The following is a 16,250-nucleotide window of genomic DNA, read 5'->3' on the forward strand; positions in this document are numbered from 1 at the left end:
GGCTGCCCTTCCCTCTGTGTGTATACACACTGCCCTAGTTCAAGAGCTTATGTGTGTGTTCACTGCCACTGATGAGTTAAATGAGGGAGTACAGTTTTGTTGTACTGTATAAATTCAGTTTGGAGATGTGAAAAAAACCCCTGCTGATTTCTTTGAAAGACATAAAAGGTTTTCAGTTGAAGTAAGATATTCCTTCACTCACCGACCCACAGTTATTTTTAGGCCACAGCTGCCCCTCTGACTTTTGCAGACTGATTGTTTCAAGAAAATCACATGATGTAAGAACTTGTTTGGACTTATCTTAAAGCTGATGGAGCAGACAGAGTGTAGCCCTTCATGCTGATTGAGGATGAACAAGATGTAAGACACTGCTTAAGTAGCCGTACTGAGAGATGATACACAGTGGTTTTCACTGAATAATTATTAGGTTTGGATTTGCTTTAAAAACATAGATGAATTTACATTGTATATTTTATTATAACAAAAATACTCATGTTTTGATCAGTGGGATTTAAATGAGATTTTTATTATAGTACTATAACCCAGTGGGAGCAGATGGAGAGTCTGCATCTGCAGATTTAATGGGAGTATAAGTGTTTGCTCCACTTTTGATATTTAATTTCTTTGAATTAATTAATTTCCTTTGAGATTTGTTTTGTTGCTCTTTCCTCTTTCTTTTCTACTTTCTTATATATTTTTTCTCTTTCTTCCATAACTTTGTCTGCATAACTTTGTCAACATAAATTTGTCTGCACTTTAATACTGAAATAATTGTTCAAGTAAATTTTACAGCTGTGTGAAAGCAGAAGTGAATGTGAGCAATGAGAAGGTTTTTGTCATGTTGTGAATCACTGTGATACCCACTCACTAACAGAGCTGTCCCATGTGTTACAGTAATACACTGCAGAGTCTCCTACCTCTACTTTATCAATAATCAAAGTGTAATCAGACTGAGACGATGTGTGTTGATGTGAATTTAGGAGACGAGAAGCCAGATCCATAGAAAGGAGCGCTATAGCTGTGATGATTTCTTAATACATATTGAGGAACTCCTCCTGGAGCCTGTTTATACCACACAACTTGAAAACCAGTAACAGACCCCAGATTACAGTGCAGAGTGATCTTCTCTCCTTTAGTGGCTGTGAGAACAGGGGGCTTCTGGGTCACCACAGTCACACCACTGACACCTGCAATAAAAGCAGCATCCATGTTACATTAGTTGATGCTCACATTAGATGGAGGTAAATGCTGAGGAGCTCCAGTGTTGTGAAATCTTACATGAGAGAGCAGTGAAGAGAGTGCAGAGTGCTGGCAGCATCTTGTCAGTGTGTGATGACTCTCTGTGCTGAGTGAAGAGATGAGCAGCTGGAGCAGAGAGAGCAGGGTAGTGCTATAAGAGAGTTGTGGTGGGCGTGGTGGGGTCTATCAACCACACACCAAATGGATCATATACAGCACTCTAATGTGTTAATAAGATATTAATGTAATAATGTATCTGTATACGTTCTTTTTATTGACTGACTCTGTTAGATGTTAAAATAATGAAAAATGTTTTTATGAGTAAATAAATAAATAAACACAACTAACAGGATCCACACAGAGAAAATGAAACAGTGTTAAATTAAAAGGAATGTCTGCTGTTAAACAGGAGTTTTTTGTTCATTTTCTTTAGAAACGCTCTTCATCTGTAATTTTTCAGGATCAGATGTTGCTGCCAAGAAAGCAGAATCCAGCTTTCATTGAATACCCACATGTGTCACGCCTACATCCCAGGACTCCAATTCCCAGAATGCACCCGTCAGTCACATGACTACCCACCGGTCTCCCTCGCCTGAATTCTAATTACACACACCTGTTTGTTTCCCTATTTATACCCCTATCACTGACCTGTTCTCTGCCGAGTATTGCAGTGGTATATCCCAGCTTACAACGCATTCGCTTGTTATTAGTTTGACGATTTCTTTTTGCCTACTCCCTGCCTGTTTTCCCGGTTTACGTCTCCTGCCTTGTCCCTTTTGATACTGTCTGTATTCTTCGGTTTTTGAACTCTGCCTGATTTTCGACTACGGTTTTCGCTTATCCTCTGAGGTTCTGTTTGCTCCCTGTTTTTGAACCTTGCTTGCCTTGTGATTACTCTTTTGGATAACGTCATTAAAAAAGTGTTTACTGTGTTCCGCAATTGTCAGCTTTCTGTTCTGTCCTGACAACATGACTTCATTCTTGGACACTAGCTCAGTATTATTAACTAAAATGACTCTATTGTAGGCATCTTTATGCATTTCAGTTGTTTGTTAAATCAAATGTATATTTTTGATTATTGCATTTATGTTTATTTCAGAATAATCTTTATTAATAAATATATTTGTTACCATAAAGTTTGTAAAGATTCATATACTTTAGGGGGGAAAAGCATATCATTAATTGCATTCACTTACAGTGTTTCTCTTAAAATAAGAAACGGAAACTCATTAATTTGCATAGAGCTAAAATATCAACGTGGTGTTGAGCAGGTGTATCCTCAGTGTGTGTCAGTGTCTTATGTATCAGTTTCTGTGTTTAACGGAGAGAAAAGATGCAGTAAGAAGGAGGGGGGCAGAGGGAGGACTCGCACCATAAACTAGAATTATATCAATAGATTATGTCTTAAACACTTTTGAGTCTATTTACATACAACTGACTCAAACATTAAAACTGAGTGATAGGTTTTAAGTTTTAAAATATTTTTCAAAAAGTTACACTTAGTTAAACTAACAGCACAATTCACCTCTTTTGGATTATGATTCTGCAGAGAGATGTATTTCAAATTCATGGTCATTATACGCTCAGTTGTATGGAAATACATTTTAAATCTATGAACATGACCCAGAGAATGTTGCTTATTTAAACAGAGCTAAAATGACCCTGAAACCCAGCTCAAGACCAGCTTTTGCTGGTAGCAGGTGTTGTATGGTCTAAGCTTTCATGGTCAAGGTGGTTAAAAAGCTGCTCATCAGGTTAAAACATAGCCTATGCTGGTAAACTAGCTGTCTAACCAGCTCCTGAGCTTTTTTTAGTCATGCTCAGTTTTGCTGATGGTGTTGGTCGATCACTTTGGTGATGCTGGTCAAGCTGATCAACCAGGTGCTGGTGATGTTGGCTAACCAGCTTGGTCTTACTGGTTGTTCAGGTTGATAATGTTTGTAGACAGGCTAAACCATCAAACTTAAACAAAAACAAACCCATATGGTGGTCAAGAGTCAGCTTGAACTGGCTAGGCTGTTTTTTTCTGCAGGAATGGGAGAGGAGCTCCTTGAGGAAATCGGATTCGTCAGACAAGGCCATTTTCTTTAATAGCTCCTACGTCTAGTTCTGATGCCCAGATGTAAAATGTAGATGCCTTCTTCTTTGGACTGCAGTAGACTGCAGTTCACTCTTCTGCGGACAGATGGCGATCTTCACTAATGTTCCACGGGTCCCCGTCTACGGGTCGCAACGGGTTCACTGCACATCCCCTTTTCTACATTCGCTTTATTCCCCCCGCCATAAGACACCTACACGTCTTTCTCTTTTAATTTGTGTTTCTGTTGTGAGAGTGGCGGTAAATTTTCAGTGTAACGTTTTGTAGACTTTCAGGCTCTGATTAATATCTAGAACATTATAATGGACTCTCCATCACCATGAAAAATGAACAACAGTTTCTTTAGTAATGCATTTTATTAAACTTCAGCAAACAAACATGTTATAAAACAGAAAAGATAAATGACTACGTCAGCAGGAGATGATCCAGTGTTTGTTAATGACGTCAGCGTTCTGTCACTACACGTTAAACTACTGTTTCTATGAAGCTCTGTTACTGTGAAGAATAAAAGAATGAAGATGTATCAGATGTGATCAGGTTCAGACGATACATTCAGACTTCTTCAACTTTTTACTGGCGGTTTTTGAGGCAGAAGACACTTGACACGTTACGTCTTTATCTTTCTCCCACTCTGACCTCTCAATGGTCAAAAAGCTGCTCAGTCTGAATTTCTTATTGGTTTGCTGCTCTGCAGAGCCAGTGGTCACTCCACTGCTGACCGCTTTACTGTCCACCAGCCAGCTCACATCAGCAAACCCAGTGGGCATATCACTGACCACACACACTAGAGTGGCTTTGTTAGACTTCAGCTCTTCACTGGACGGAGGGAAGAGGGTCAGAACAGGAGCCGGGGCAGAAGCGTCTGATCAGAGAAACAGATAAAGACATGATTTAATACACTACAAACAATGAGAATTAAAGACTGTTTGAAGTCGTGCCCAGTTTGCTGTTAATGAAAGTATAATTTTTGTCATGTTCTAATGGAAAACACCTGTTGTAAACACTTTAATTGATTTAAATAAATTTCTTAAAAATAAATATAGAGTAAATTGAACCCTCATTTCTCTTAAAGGAATTATACTGAGTATTAAAAAAGTATTTTACAGTTACATTGAGGAACAGAGAGGAAGATGGAGAGACCATGAAAAAGTATTTAGTTTTTTGTTATATTTAAAAAACATGACTTAAAGCATAGTTTGCTTAATTTTGAAATGGTTTCATGTAGAAGTTTGGAAAGCTCTGATCGGGTGAGTGTTATTTGATTATTTTATTTTCAAAATCAATAATAGACAACAAACGCAATTGTGTCTAAGGCGTCATATGTAATGCACAACATGTATTTTAACATATAATTTATATTGGAAAAAATTAAATACAAAGTCTGCCAAAAAGTTTACACAAACCTTATTTTATGTCATATTTACTGTAACATGTCTTACATTCAGCAATTAAATTGTAAGTATGCTTTATAATACCAGACGTGTTATCTGTTGAGAGTTATTTCTAATTTTCCAGTTAGAAAATCAACAGAACGTATCTGTGGCATCAAAACATATGCATCAGACAGCAATGAGAGCAATGTAACTTCAGCAATAGCTGACTTACAGCATACTTTCCAATCAGCAAGTACTGTTTTCATATTTATCCACTATCAAATCTCACAACAGAGGAACACAGTCAGGGTTTGATTCTGAAATTATAGATCACTGATCTTCCTTTGGTTCATGTCTGCCTCCAACTCTAATGCTCTCCTTCTTTTAAACACACAATAAAAATAGACAAAATCTTTATTCAGTGTTATAAAGTAGCAGTTTGTATTAAAGCTGAGTCTGAAACATTAAAGAAGTGAAGTGTAGATAAAGAGAAGAGTTTCTTACCGGTGACGAAGAGCTTTGTTCCTTGTCCGAATACCACAGTGCTTCATTTCATATCATCACCCGTACAATAACCTCCTCAGTTTCAGAAGTGAAAGTAGCGCAACTGAAACCTCCTCTAGACTTCAGCTCTCTCTTCTACTGTCTGTGATCAGCACTGAGTCCTTCCACATCCCGTTTCAGTTTCTGGGAATTCCACAGCTCTGTTCTCCTGGGATTTCTTCCCACTTCCTGCTCAATAGACCACTTTTCCACTCCACTTTTCTGCTGAAGCTGAGAGATGTGCTCAGTCAGATGGAGATGTCAGTGTGAACAGTGAGGAGGTTTTTGTCCTGCTCTCTATCACTGTGATACAACTGCATTAGAGCTTTCCCATGTTTGACAGTAATACACTGCAGAGTCTCCTACCTCCACTTTACTGATTATTAGCTGGTAGTCGATGCTTGAGGAGGCTTTAGATGTGAAGCGCACAGATGAAAAATTATCTCCATATTTATCTGGAGAGCTGTGAGAATGATAAAATCTCAACACAAACTGAGGAGCTGCTTGTGGAATCTGTTTATACCAGGAGACATAGTAGTTTTCATCCTTTGCCACGTTACAGTCCAGACTGACAGTGCGGCCCGGCTCTGTTTGCACTAAAGGGGGTTGTGTCAGAACTCTTTGTGAACTGACCCCTGAAACATAAAGCAACATTGAAGTGTATGAGCATCAGTCACATTTCACACACACTCCTAGTCACACACACACCTCATCAGTGTAGAGAGAAAAGCAGGAGGAGAGATCTTACATGCCAGAGCAGGGAGTAGAACACAGAGAGTTGGCACTGACACGACTATAGTGCACTGTTCCTGCAGTGGAGAATAGTCTCAAGCGTAGTTCAAATGTTTTATGTTCACGTGCATTATTTAAATATTAAGGTGTTCCTTGTGACATGTGTGTGTGTGTGTGTGTGTGTGTGTGCAGGAAAATGGAGAAAGAGAGAGGGGACAATGAATGAAATTATGCATTGTTCCCATAGTGCATTAGGTGCTCTCTTCTTTATAAAGTGGATTTTGTGTATTTACAGTTGTTGTTTGTGGTTAATATGTAATATGGTATATTTATGTGTTGTTGATTTATGCTTAAGGCTCCCTCTTATGCTGCGTTAGATCACTGCTGTGATTTGTGTGTTCCCTCTGGTCTCCCCCTCAGTGAGGAGCTGAGTGTTATCTGTGAAGTCAGTGTCCACACAGTGACTGAGAGTGTTGTGTAATGTTGCATCAGTACAGAACCAGTGCACTGGAAGACCTGCTGTCTGAGTTACTGTCTTACACAGGAAGTCTTCAGTACTCATTTAGTCAGAAACCACAGATTCACTCCTGTCAAGGTACTTTTCCTTCACTGAGAGGAAGTTAGAAGACAGTGTAACCAGAATTAAAGAAATGACCCTCTGTGTTGTGCAAAAGCTGGAGGCCAAATGTAATTAATTTCCCATTGCAGCATCCCTTAAGTACTTATTATTTTCAGTATCAGGACATTAAAGAAATCACACAGAACATTATACAATAGTGATACATTGACCGAGCATGTGGACTGTGTGAAGTAAATCTGAAATCTATTAAAATCTGAAGCCTGTGTTCAGAATGTGTCACTTGATGCAGTTATTTTGCTCTAAACTTGAGTGTATCAGTTTTAGGTTAAAACACTAGTGTCTGGGTGAGCTGGAGATGAAGATATGGATGAGTGTTGTGGTCTAGTCCCAGCACAAGACAGTGGATTTAGAATTCTGTAATATCATTAAATTAAAAGTGGAGTAATGAGAGTAAACAGCACTTAAAGGTAACACTGGTAATGAGGGATATACTGTAGTCTGGTGATCCACTGCTGATTGTTTGTTCAAGAGAACTTTTAGGAAATGGAATGTGTTTTCTCAGGTTATTTTCATTGTGGGAGATCATTCATTCATTCATTCATTGTCTGAAACCACTTATCCAGTTCAGGGTCGCAGTGGGTGCGGAGCCTATCCTGAATCACTGGGCACAAGGCGGGAACACACCCTGGAGGGAACACCAGTCTTTCGCAGGGTGACACACACTCCACCTACCAACAAGTGTTTTTGGACCGTGGGAGGAAACTGGAGCACCTGGAGAAAACCCATGCAGACAGGGGGGGAAACACCAAACTACTCACAGACAGTTACCTGGAACGGGACTCAAACCCACAACCTCCAGGTTCCTGGAGTTGTGTGACACAGACTCTACCTGCTGCACCACTGTGCTGCCCAGTAGCAGATCAGTGTATGTGGATCATGTTACGCTGATGTAAGGCGTTGTATTTTTAGGAGTTGTGCCTATGACTCTCATTGGTGTAGACTGCTGTTCTTCCCCAAGAAAGGAATCAAACCCTACTCTTCTGTGTAGAAAGAAGTGGAATTTTCCACACTAGACTTTATTCTTGAATTATTGCAAAAAAAATGCATGAGGTAAGAATTGTTTAAGCTTATTTTCAGCCTGACAGAGCAGCCAGAGAGCAGCCCTTTATGCTCATTGTTAGTCGTATTGATGGATGACATCCGAAGACTTTCATTTAGTGATAACATTTTGATTTGTTTAAAGAGCATTATAGAAACATTATAGAAGCATTTTCATTTTTAATTTAACAAATAAGAAGTCATTTATTTTATCAGCATTTTTTTCAAAATTTTTTTTTTTTTTTGTTGCCTGCCTTTTAAAGCGGAAATTCATTCATTCATTCATCCATTATCTGTAACCGCTTATCCAGTTCAGGGTCATGGTTAAAGCAGAAATATATTTTCAATATATTACATCTACAGCTGTGTGAAAGCAGAAGTGAATGTGAGCAGTGAAGAGGTTTTTGTCATGGTGTGAATCACTGTGATACGTACTTATTAACAGAACCGTCCCATGTTTTACAGTAATACACTGCAGAGTCTCCTACCTCCACTGTATCAATAATCAAAGTGTAATCAGACTGAGATGAGTGTGTTGATGTGAATTTAGGAGACGAGAAGCCAGATCCATACTTAGGAGAACTCCAGCTGTGACGATTACTTAAAACATACTGTGGAACTCCTCCTGGAACCTGTTTATACCAATGTGCTGCATTAGTAACAGACCCCAGATTACAGTGCAGAGTGGTCATCTCTCCTTTAGTGGCTGTGAGAACAGGGGGCTTCTGGGTCACCACAGTCACACCACTGACACCTGCAATAAAAGCAGCATCCATGTTACATTAGTTGATGCTCACATTAGATGGAGGTAAATGCTGAGGAGCTCCAGTGTTGTGAAATCTTACATGAGAGAGCAGTGAAGAGAGTGCAGAGTGCTGGCAGCATCTTGTCAGTGTGTGATGACTCTCTGTGCTGAGTGAAGAGAGGAACAGCTGGAGGAGCAGATAAAGGAGAGAGCAGGGGTGTGCTATAAGAGTCAGGAGGAGAGAGGGAGGGGTCTCTTTAACTTTGTATATGAAACCTGACTAATCAACTGAAGTTAGACCACGTGAAACATTTATTTCTATGACTACATTTCTACATTTCTTCATGATGTACAGTCAGATCAAACTTCAGTCTGGCTACTTGTAGCTTCTATTTACAGTGGCAGAGTGTGTGATTATTTATTGGTGGTGCTCTGTTACTGATATTTTGCAAAGACTGTCTAACCCAGAAACTATTTCTCTCGGATTTCCATGAGTTTCCTGAACACTGTCGGATTTCCCCACTGCAAATTAAAACAGAGTCAGTGTATGTTCATCTGTGACTTTAGTTACAATAAAGAAGGATGATTTACAATGATACATATGATTGAAAAGCACATGGGTCTAAGCATTAAAGAATGAAAATTACTGATACACTCATACATTTACTATTTCCACGTTGACTACTGACTGAGTTCTCTCTTGTGGAAATCTCCAGGCCAGTGCACTTCACTCTGATCCTTCACTGCCACCTACCCCCTCTCCTCTCACATTCACATTAACATTAATTCACCCCACAGTCTGTCTATGAGAGAAAGGGGCAGGGGAAGAATGATAATTTATAAAACAAACTGCATCAAAGTGTAGTAAAATAATTATGCCCCACGTTGCAGCGGCATAAATACTACATATCGGAGTCAGTGATTATTGATTAGTATTTGATTATTAATTACTGACTTAATTAATTATGATAAGCTACATGTTTGGGAGTCATTAAGTAATATGTAGTGTCTTTACCTGTCCAATTTTAGCTTGGACATGTAGGTCATCATGTTAGATGACTTTACATACAATATAGCGGAATTAGCTAGAATTAATTATTATTAATGAATTATGCTCATTGACCCCCTGTAGGTTCTTGGCTCTGAAATTGAATTTGAACTAAAAGTAATAATTCTGTACAAGAAAGGTGCACACACAAACAAATAACCAAAAACTGGTTTTATCACACAACTGTTTTTTTAATTGTAATATCAAATACTGAATTTTGATTACACATTCATATAATGAAATGGATTACAGTGATACATGAAGGAACAGGGAGATTAATATATGAGAGAATCTCTCTATGGTAATTTCCCTAAATTCTAAAAGGCTATAGTTTATCCCAGCAAAGCGTTTAGCACCAGTCTCATGAGTTATGAAAGAAATTAAACCATGTGACCTTACACATCCCTGGAGATGGACTGGTGATCGCTGGGAGTATGTCACTGACGTGTGGTGCTTTCCAGCGCCGGCTTCCTGGAGTACTGCAGACGCAGGCCTTGTAGCACTGCAGCCGCTGTTCCTCTTCTCCCTCTTGGCCAGAGACAGAGTGACCACTCCTTCAGAGCAGGTGGCATCCTGAAGGTCTCTGCGGGAATTCTCAGTTATCGCTGCTCTGCCTCTTGGTGAGAGACACGTCCATGCAGGTCTTTCCTGGGCCTTTTGCTCATAAAATCATTCTGAGGGTCCGTGTGGCCTCCTTCTCCATCGTTGATCCTGAAGCTCGTCACAACTTTGAGGGTCAGGGGTCTGAGGTCTCTTTCAAGCTCTGGGCATGGCATCGAGCTTTGCTGGAGTTAAACTATAGCATTTCTTACTAAACTATAATTTTCTAATAGAAATAAAAAAAAATAAAACTTCTGATTGGAATTTCAGGGTTTGTTCTATCTGGACTCTGCTTGAGGAGTCCAAGACTGTTTAAGAAAGAGCCATAAGAGAGTCTGGAAAGCCTCTGAAGAAGCCTGAAGAGAGCTGAAAAGCTGAACTCTGAGGAGCTGAACTCTAAACTGAGAGCTCGAGAGAGAACCGGCCTCTCCCTTGACTGACTTCCCTAGCTGAGAAGCATTGCCTCCTGGAAGCAAGAGAGAGAGAAGTTCTTCACGCCACTGGTTTTTAAGCCAGATTTTAGGAAATCCGCCTTGAATTGAGGATTGGAGCCTCTCTTGCTCCTGATTGGCTGTTTCCTGTACCTTGGTAGTGACATCACATAAAATGTATGACTCATGACAAGACAAAGACTTAAAGACAATCCCTGTTGAATGACTATCCCAGAATTCTGAATCATACTTGTGCAATATAATAGATTGTATGTTAACACAAAGTAATATCATTCAGACAAACCATGTTTTACATAATTCTTAACCAAATAACACAGAGTATGTGGCCACCTTGGTTCCTACATAAGGTCATATAAAAAGGTGATTTTAAACACGTAAATTAATTCCACCCGTTTTGATTGTCTAAATGGAATTTCACACAGTGGTACACATACACAACTTGTTCACCAGGTAAACTTAGGAATTAAGGAATGTGTGATTCTTTTAACAGTCTTTCAAGATGTGTGAGAGGACATTTAATCAAGGTTGAGTCCGTGTGCCTGCATTCCATTTGAGAAGAGTTGCATGACCCTCCAAGACCCTGTGTGGTAAACTGTCCTTGAAGGTGCCTGTAGTATAAGTTTTTATGAATATCTGACACATACCTTTAATGTGGGGCCAGTGCTTGCTGGAAGGATTATCTCAAATTCCAGTCTCACCTTGAGTGAATTGGAGATGTCTCTGAAGACAATTCGAAAGTCCATGGCTGATGTATCCTTGAGCAAGGCACCTGATCCCCAACTACTATCCAGGCACTGTTATGGCTGCCCTTCCCTCTGTGTGTGTGTGTGTGTGTGTGTGTGTGTGTGTGTGTGTGTGTGTGTACTCACTGCCCTAGTGCACTAGTCTGTGTGTGTGTGTGTGTACTCACTGCCCTAGTGCACTAGTGTGTGTGTCTGTGTGTACTCACTGCCCTAGTGCACTAGTGTGTGTGTGTGTGTGTGTGTGTGTGTGTGTGTTCACTGCCACTGAGAGGTTAAATGAGGAAGCACAATTAGTGCTGCACAATGACAAGAAAAGCATGTTTAGTTTTTTTCCAATTCAGTACCGAGGTGTTAAAAATAAACCTCGGCTGATTTCATTGAAAAATAGAGAAAGCTGTCTATTGAGGGAGAATCTTCTTTCACTCAACCACCTCCAATTCTTTTTACCAGTCGTGGAGATCACATCCAAGACCTTCCAGTCCAAAGCTCGCTTCTCTATTAGGCCACAGCTGCCCCTCTGACTTTTGCAGCCTGATTGTTTCAAGAAAATCACATGATGTAAGAACTTGTTTGACCTTAAAACAGTGTAGCCCTTCATACTGATCAAGGATGAACAAGATGTAAGACACTGCTTAAGTAGCCGTACTGAGAGATGATACACAGTGGTTTTCATTTAGTAATTAAATGTTTATTTCCTTTAAAGACCATCATTTATACCATTTTTTTTATAACAAATAAAGTAATTTATTAGATCAGTTGGATTTAAATATAGATTTTATGACAGTTGTCACGCCCTTGTCTTGTCGTGTCTTGTCACGCCCTTGTCTCACTTCCTCTTGTCATTCGTTTGTTCCAATTCCCAGTCTTGTTGTTTCCTTTCCATAGTCATGTTGTATTGTTTTGTTTCTACTCCCAGATCATGTTGTTTCCTCTGTTCATTTCCTAGGTCATGTTGTTATCAAGTCTGTTTGTTTCCGCGTTACCACCTTTGTTCATACTCTCCAGTCTGTCTTGTCTGTCACTCGTTCCCTTACCTTGTTCCTATCGCTTCCCTTGTCTGAAGTCTGTTTGTATATTTATTCAGTCTAGCTCTCTTTGTATCTGTTCAGTTTTCTGTTTAGCTCTCCTGGTTCAGTTCTCTGTTTTGCTCTCCTCCTCCAGGTCCCTGTACGATCTCTCTGTTCAAGTCTCTGTCTAGGTCTCCTTCTGTATAGGTATTCTGTCTAATCGTTTGATTCTGTCTATCTCTGTTTTGTCATCTGTTGTTTCAATAAATACTGTGTTTTAGCAAGTGCGTCCGCCTCCGTGAGTCCACCCCGTGATACCTGACAACAGTACTTTAATCAAGCAGATGGAAAGTGTCTGCATCCACAGATTTTATGCGAGTTTAATATTCTGCTCCACTTCTGACATTTCATTTCATGTAGCACTTTTATAACTTTGAGTTTTAATTTTTTTTGCCCTTTTCTCTTGTCTTTTTATCCCCATTTCCTTCCATATTTCATTTGTCAATGAACTCTTGAAGGGATATGCACCTTGTGGGAGCAGCAGTTCTTGCCCTAGTGGAAGGGTTGTGGTGCTAAGATAAGGAAAACACTCATGTTCATGCATGACAGTGCTCCATCTCAAGCTTCCCACTAGACCCGTGAATGGTTAAAGAAGAAGAGATTTGCTGATGACCAGATTTTGCAGTGACCTGCTTCCTCACCCAACCTAAACCCTTTCTGGGCAATTCTGAAGCAGCAAGTTTATTCAGCTTTGCATCCAAAAGGTCTTATTTTTATGTAATTTGCATATATACATGAAGTGGCTGAATTGTTGAGGTGACACTAGACTCTTAAAAAAAAAGAGCTTCTTGTTTGAGCCTGAGATAAATGGAGGTACACTGTGCGGATATTTATAACCTAGAAAAGTACTAATTAGTAATAGTCAGATGTAGGATTAAAATTATCACGTCCCAGCCATTCATTCATTCATTATCTGTAACCGCTTATCCAATTCAGGGTCACAGTGGGTCCAGAGCCTACCTGGAATCATTGGGCGCAAGGCGGGAATACACCCTGGAGGGGGCGCCAGTCCTTCACAGGGCAACACAGACACACACACACACATACGGACACTTTTGAGTCACCAATCCACCTACCAACGTGTGTTTTTGGACTGTGGGAGGAAACCGGAGCACCCGGAGGGAAGCCACGCGGACACGGGGAGAACACACCAACTCCTCACAGACAGTCACCCGGAGTGGGAATCGAACCCACAACCTCCATGTCCCTGGAGCTGTGTGACTGCGACACTACCTGCTGCGCCGCCCTACGTCCCAGCCAATCAATCACTAATTTAAAATGTACATTCTGTGTTTTAATAAACTTTTATAAACTGTAGCAGAAAATACATCTCACTATACTTTTCAAAAACACATATTGTCTTATATTCACTTCAACTTTGTACATGAAACCTGACTAAACAACTGAAGTCAGACCATGTAAAACATTTAATTCATATTTAAACTGGGATTTAGATGTGAGAGACGCATACTGAAGTGGATTATCTCTGTAATCAAATATTCATCCTTTCAGTGTACAGTGTTTTTCAGATACAGATTTATTTTTTAGACTTCATCACGATGTACAGTCAAATCAAACTTCAGTCTGGCTACTTGTAGCTTCTATTCATAGTGGGATACTGTGTGTTTATATATAGGTGGTGTTTTATTTTACAACGACTGACAGAAACTATCTGTTGGATTTGCATGAGTTTCCTGTGACTGTAGTTACAATAAAGAAGGATGATTTTCAATGATACATATGACTGAACAGCACATAGGTCTAAGCATTAAAGAATTATGTGAGAATTACTGAGCCCTTATACACTTACTATTTCCACGTTGATTACTGACTGAGTTCTCTCTTGTGGAAATCTCCAGGTCAGTGCACTTCACTCTGATCCTTCACTGCCACCTACCCCCTCTCCTCTCACATTCACATTAACATTAATTCACCCCACAGTCTGTCTATGAGAGAAAGGGGCAGGGGAAGAATGATAATTTAAAACTAAACTATTCAAAAATAAGAGACAGAATGTTGCTGGTTCGATCTCCCGCAAAGGGGTCGGAGGAGTGAAGAAACAGCACTGTCTCTTCCCTCAACATCCACAGCTGATGTATCCTTGGGCAAGGCGCCTAACCCACAACTGTTCTGCACCGGGATGGCTGCCTTACACTCTGGGGGTGTGTATACTCACTGCCCTAGTGCACTAGTGTATGTGTGTGTTCACTGCTACTCATGAATGAAATGAGGAAGTACAGTTTTGTTGTAGTGTTTAAATTCAGTTCCAAGGTGTAAAATGTTTTCATTTGAAGTAAGATATTCCTTTACTCACCCACCCACAGTCATTTTTAGGCCACAGATGCCCCTCTGACTTTTGCAGACTGATTGTTTCAAGAAAATCACATGATGTAAACACTTGTTTGGACTTATCTTAAAGCTGATGGAGCATCCAGAGTGTAGCCCTTCATGCTGATCGAGGATGAACAAGATGTAAGACACTGCTTAAGTAGCCGTACTGAGAGATGATACACAGTGGTTTTCACTGAGTAATTAGGTTTGGATTTCCTTTAAAGACATAGATGAATTTACATTGTATATTTTATTATAACAAAAATACTCATGTTTTGATCAGTGGGATTTAAATGAGATTTTTATTATAGTGCTATAATCCATTGGGAGCAGATGGAGAGAGTCTGCATCTGCTGATTTAATGGGAGTTTAATTGTCTTCTCCACATTTGATATTTAATTTCATGTAGCACTTTGTACCTTTGAGATTGAATTGTTTTGTTGCCCTTTTGTCTTTCTTTACTCCTTTCTTATCTTTTATTCTCTTTCTTCCAAAACTTCTTCAATACTACTAAAATAAATTTCAAGTAAATTTTACAGCTGTGTGAAAGCAGAAGTGAATGTGAGCAGTGAGGAGGTTTTTGTCATGGTGTGAATCACTGTGATACTCACTCACTAACAGATGTGTCATGTGTGTTACAGTAATACACTGCAGAGTCTCCTACCTCCACTGTATCAATAATCAAAGTGTAATCAGACTGAGATGAGTGTGTTGATGTGAATTTAGGAGACGAGAAGCCAGATCCATATGAAGGAGTGCTATAGCTGTGATGATTTCTTAACACAAACTGTGGAACTCCTCCTGGAACCTGTTTATACCAACATGCTTCAAAATTAGTAATAGTCCCCAGATTACAGTGAAGAGTGGTCTTCTCTCCTTTAGTGGCTGTGAGAACAGGGGGCTTCTGGGTCACCACAGTCACACCACTGACACCTGCAATAAAAGCAGCATCCATGTTACATTAGTTGATGCTCACATTAGATGGAGGTAAATGCTGAGGAGCTCCAGTGTTGTGAAATCTTACATGAGAGAGCAGTGAAGAGAGTGCAGAGTGCTGGCAGCATCTTGTCAGTGTGTGATGACTCTCCGCGCTGAGTGAAGAGATATGAGCAGCTGGAGGAGCAGATAAAGGAGAGAGAGCAGGGGTGTGCTATAAGAGTCAGGAGGAGAGAGGGAGGGGGCTCTTTAACTTTGTATATGAAACCTGACTAATCAACTGAAGTTAGACCACGTAAAACATTTATTTCTATGACTACATTTCTACATTGGATTGTGTTTGTTCTCTTCATAAATATCATCATGATGTACAGTCAGATCAAAGTTCAGTCTGGCTACTTGTAGCTTCTATTTATAGTGGCAGAGTATGTGTTTATCTATTGGTGGTGCTCTGTTAGTGATATTTTACAAAGACTGTCTAAACCAGAAACTAATTCTCCCGGATTTCCATGAATTTCCTGAACACTGTCGCGGACGGTTGGATTTTCCTGCTGCAAATTAAAACAGAGTCAGTGTATGTTCATCTGTGACTGTAGTTACAATGAAGAAAGATGATTTACAATGATGCATATGAATAGCACATATATCTAAGCATTAAAGGATTA

General features: G+C 39.8%; 1 pseudogene; it reads right to left on the bottom strand.

The window, feature by feature from the left end:
* Nucleotides 1-3,727: 3,727 nt before the first annotated feature.
* On the bottom strand, nt 3,728-15,713 carry LOC136665095 (immunoglobulin lambda-1 light chain-like; annotated as a pseudogene).
* Nucleotides 15,714-16,250: the final 537 nt, after the last annotated feature.

Source organism: Hoplias malabaricus, chromosome 13, assembly GCF_029633855.1.
Source record: "Hoplias malabaricus isolate fHopMal1 chromosome 13, fHopMal1.hap1, whole genome shotgun sequence".
Classification (NCBI taxonomy): domain Eukaryota; kingdom Metazoa; phylum Chordata; class Actinopteri; order Characiformes; family Erythrinidae; genus Hoplias; species Hoplias malabaricus.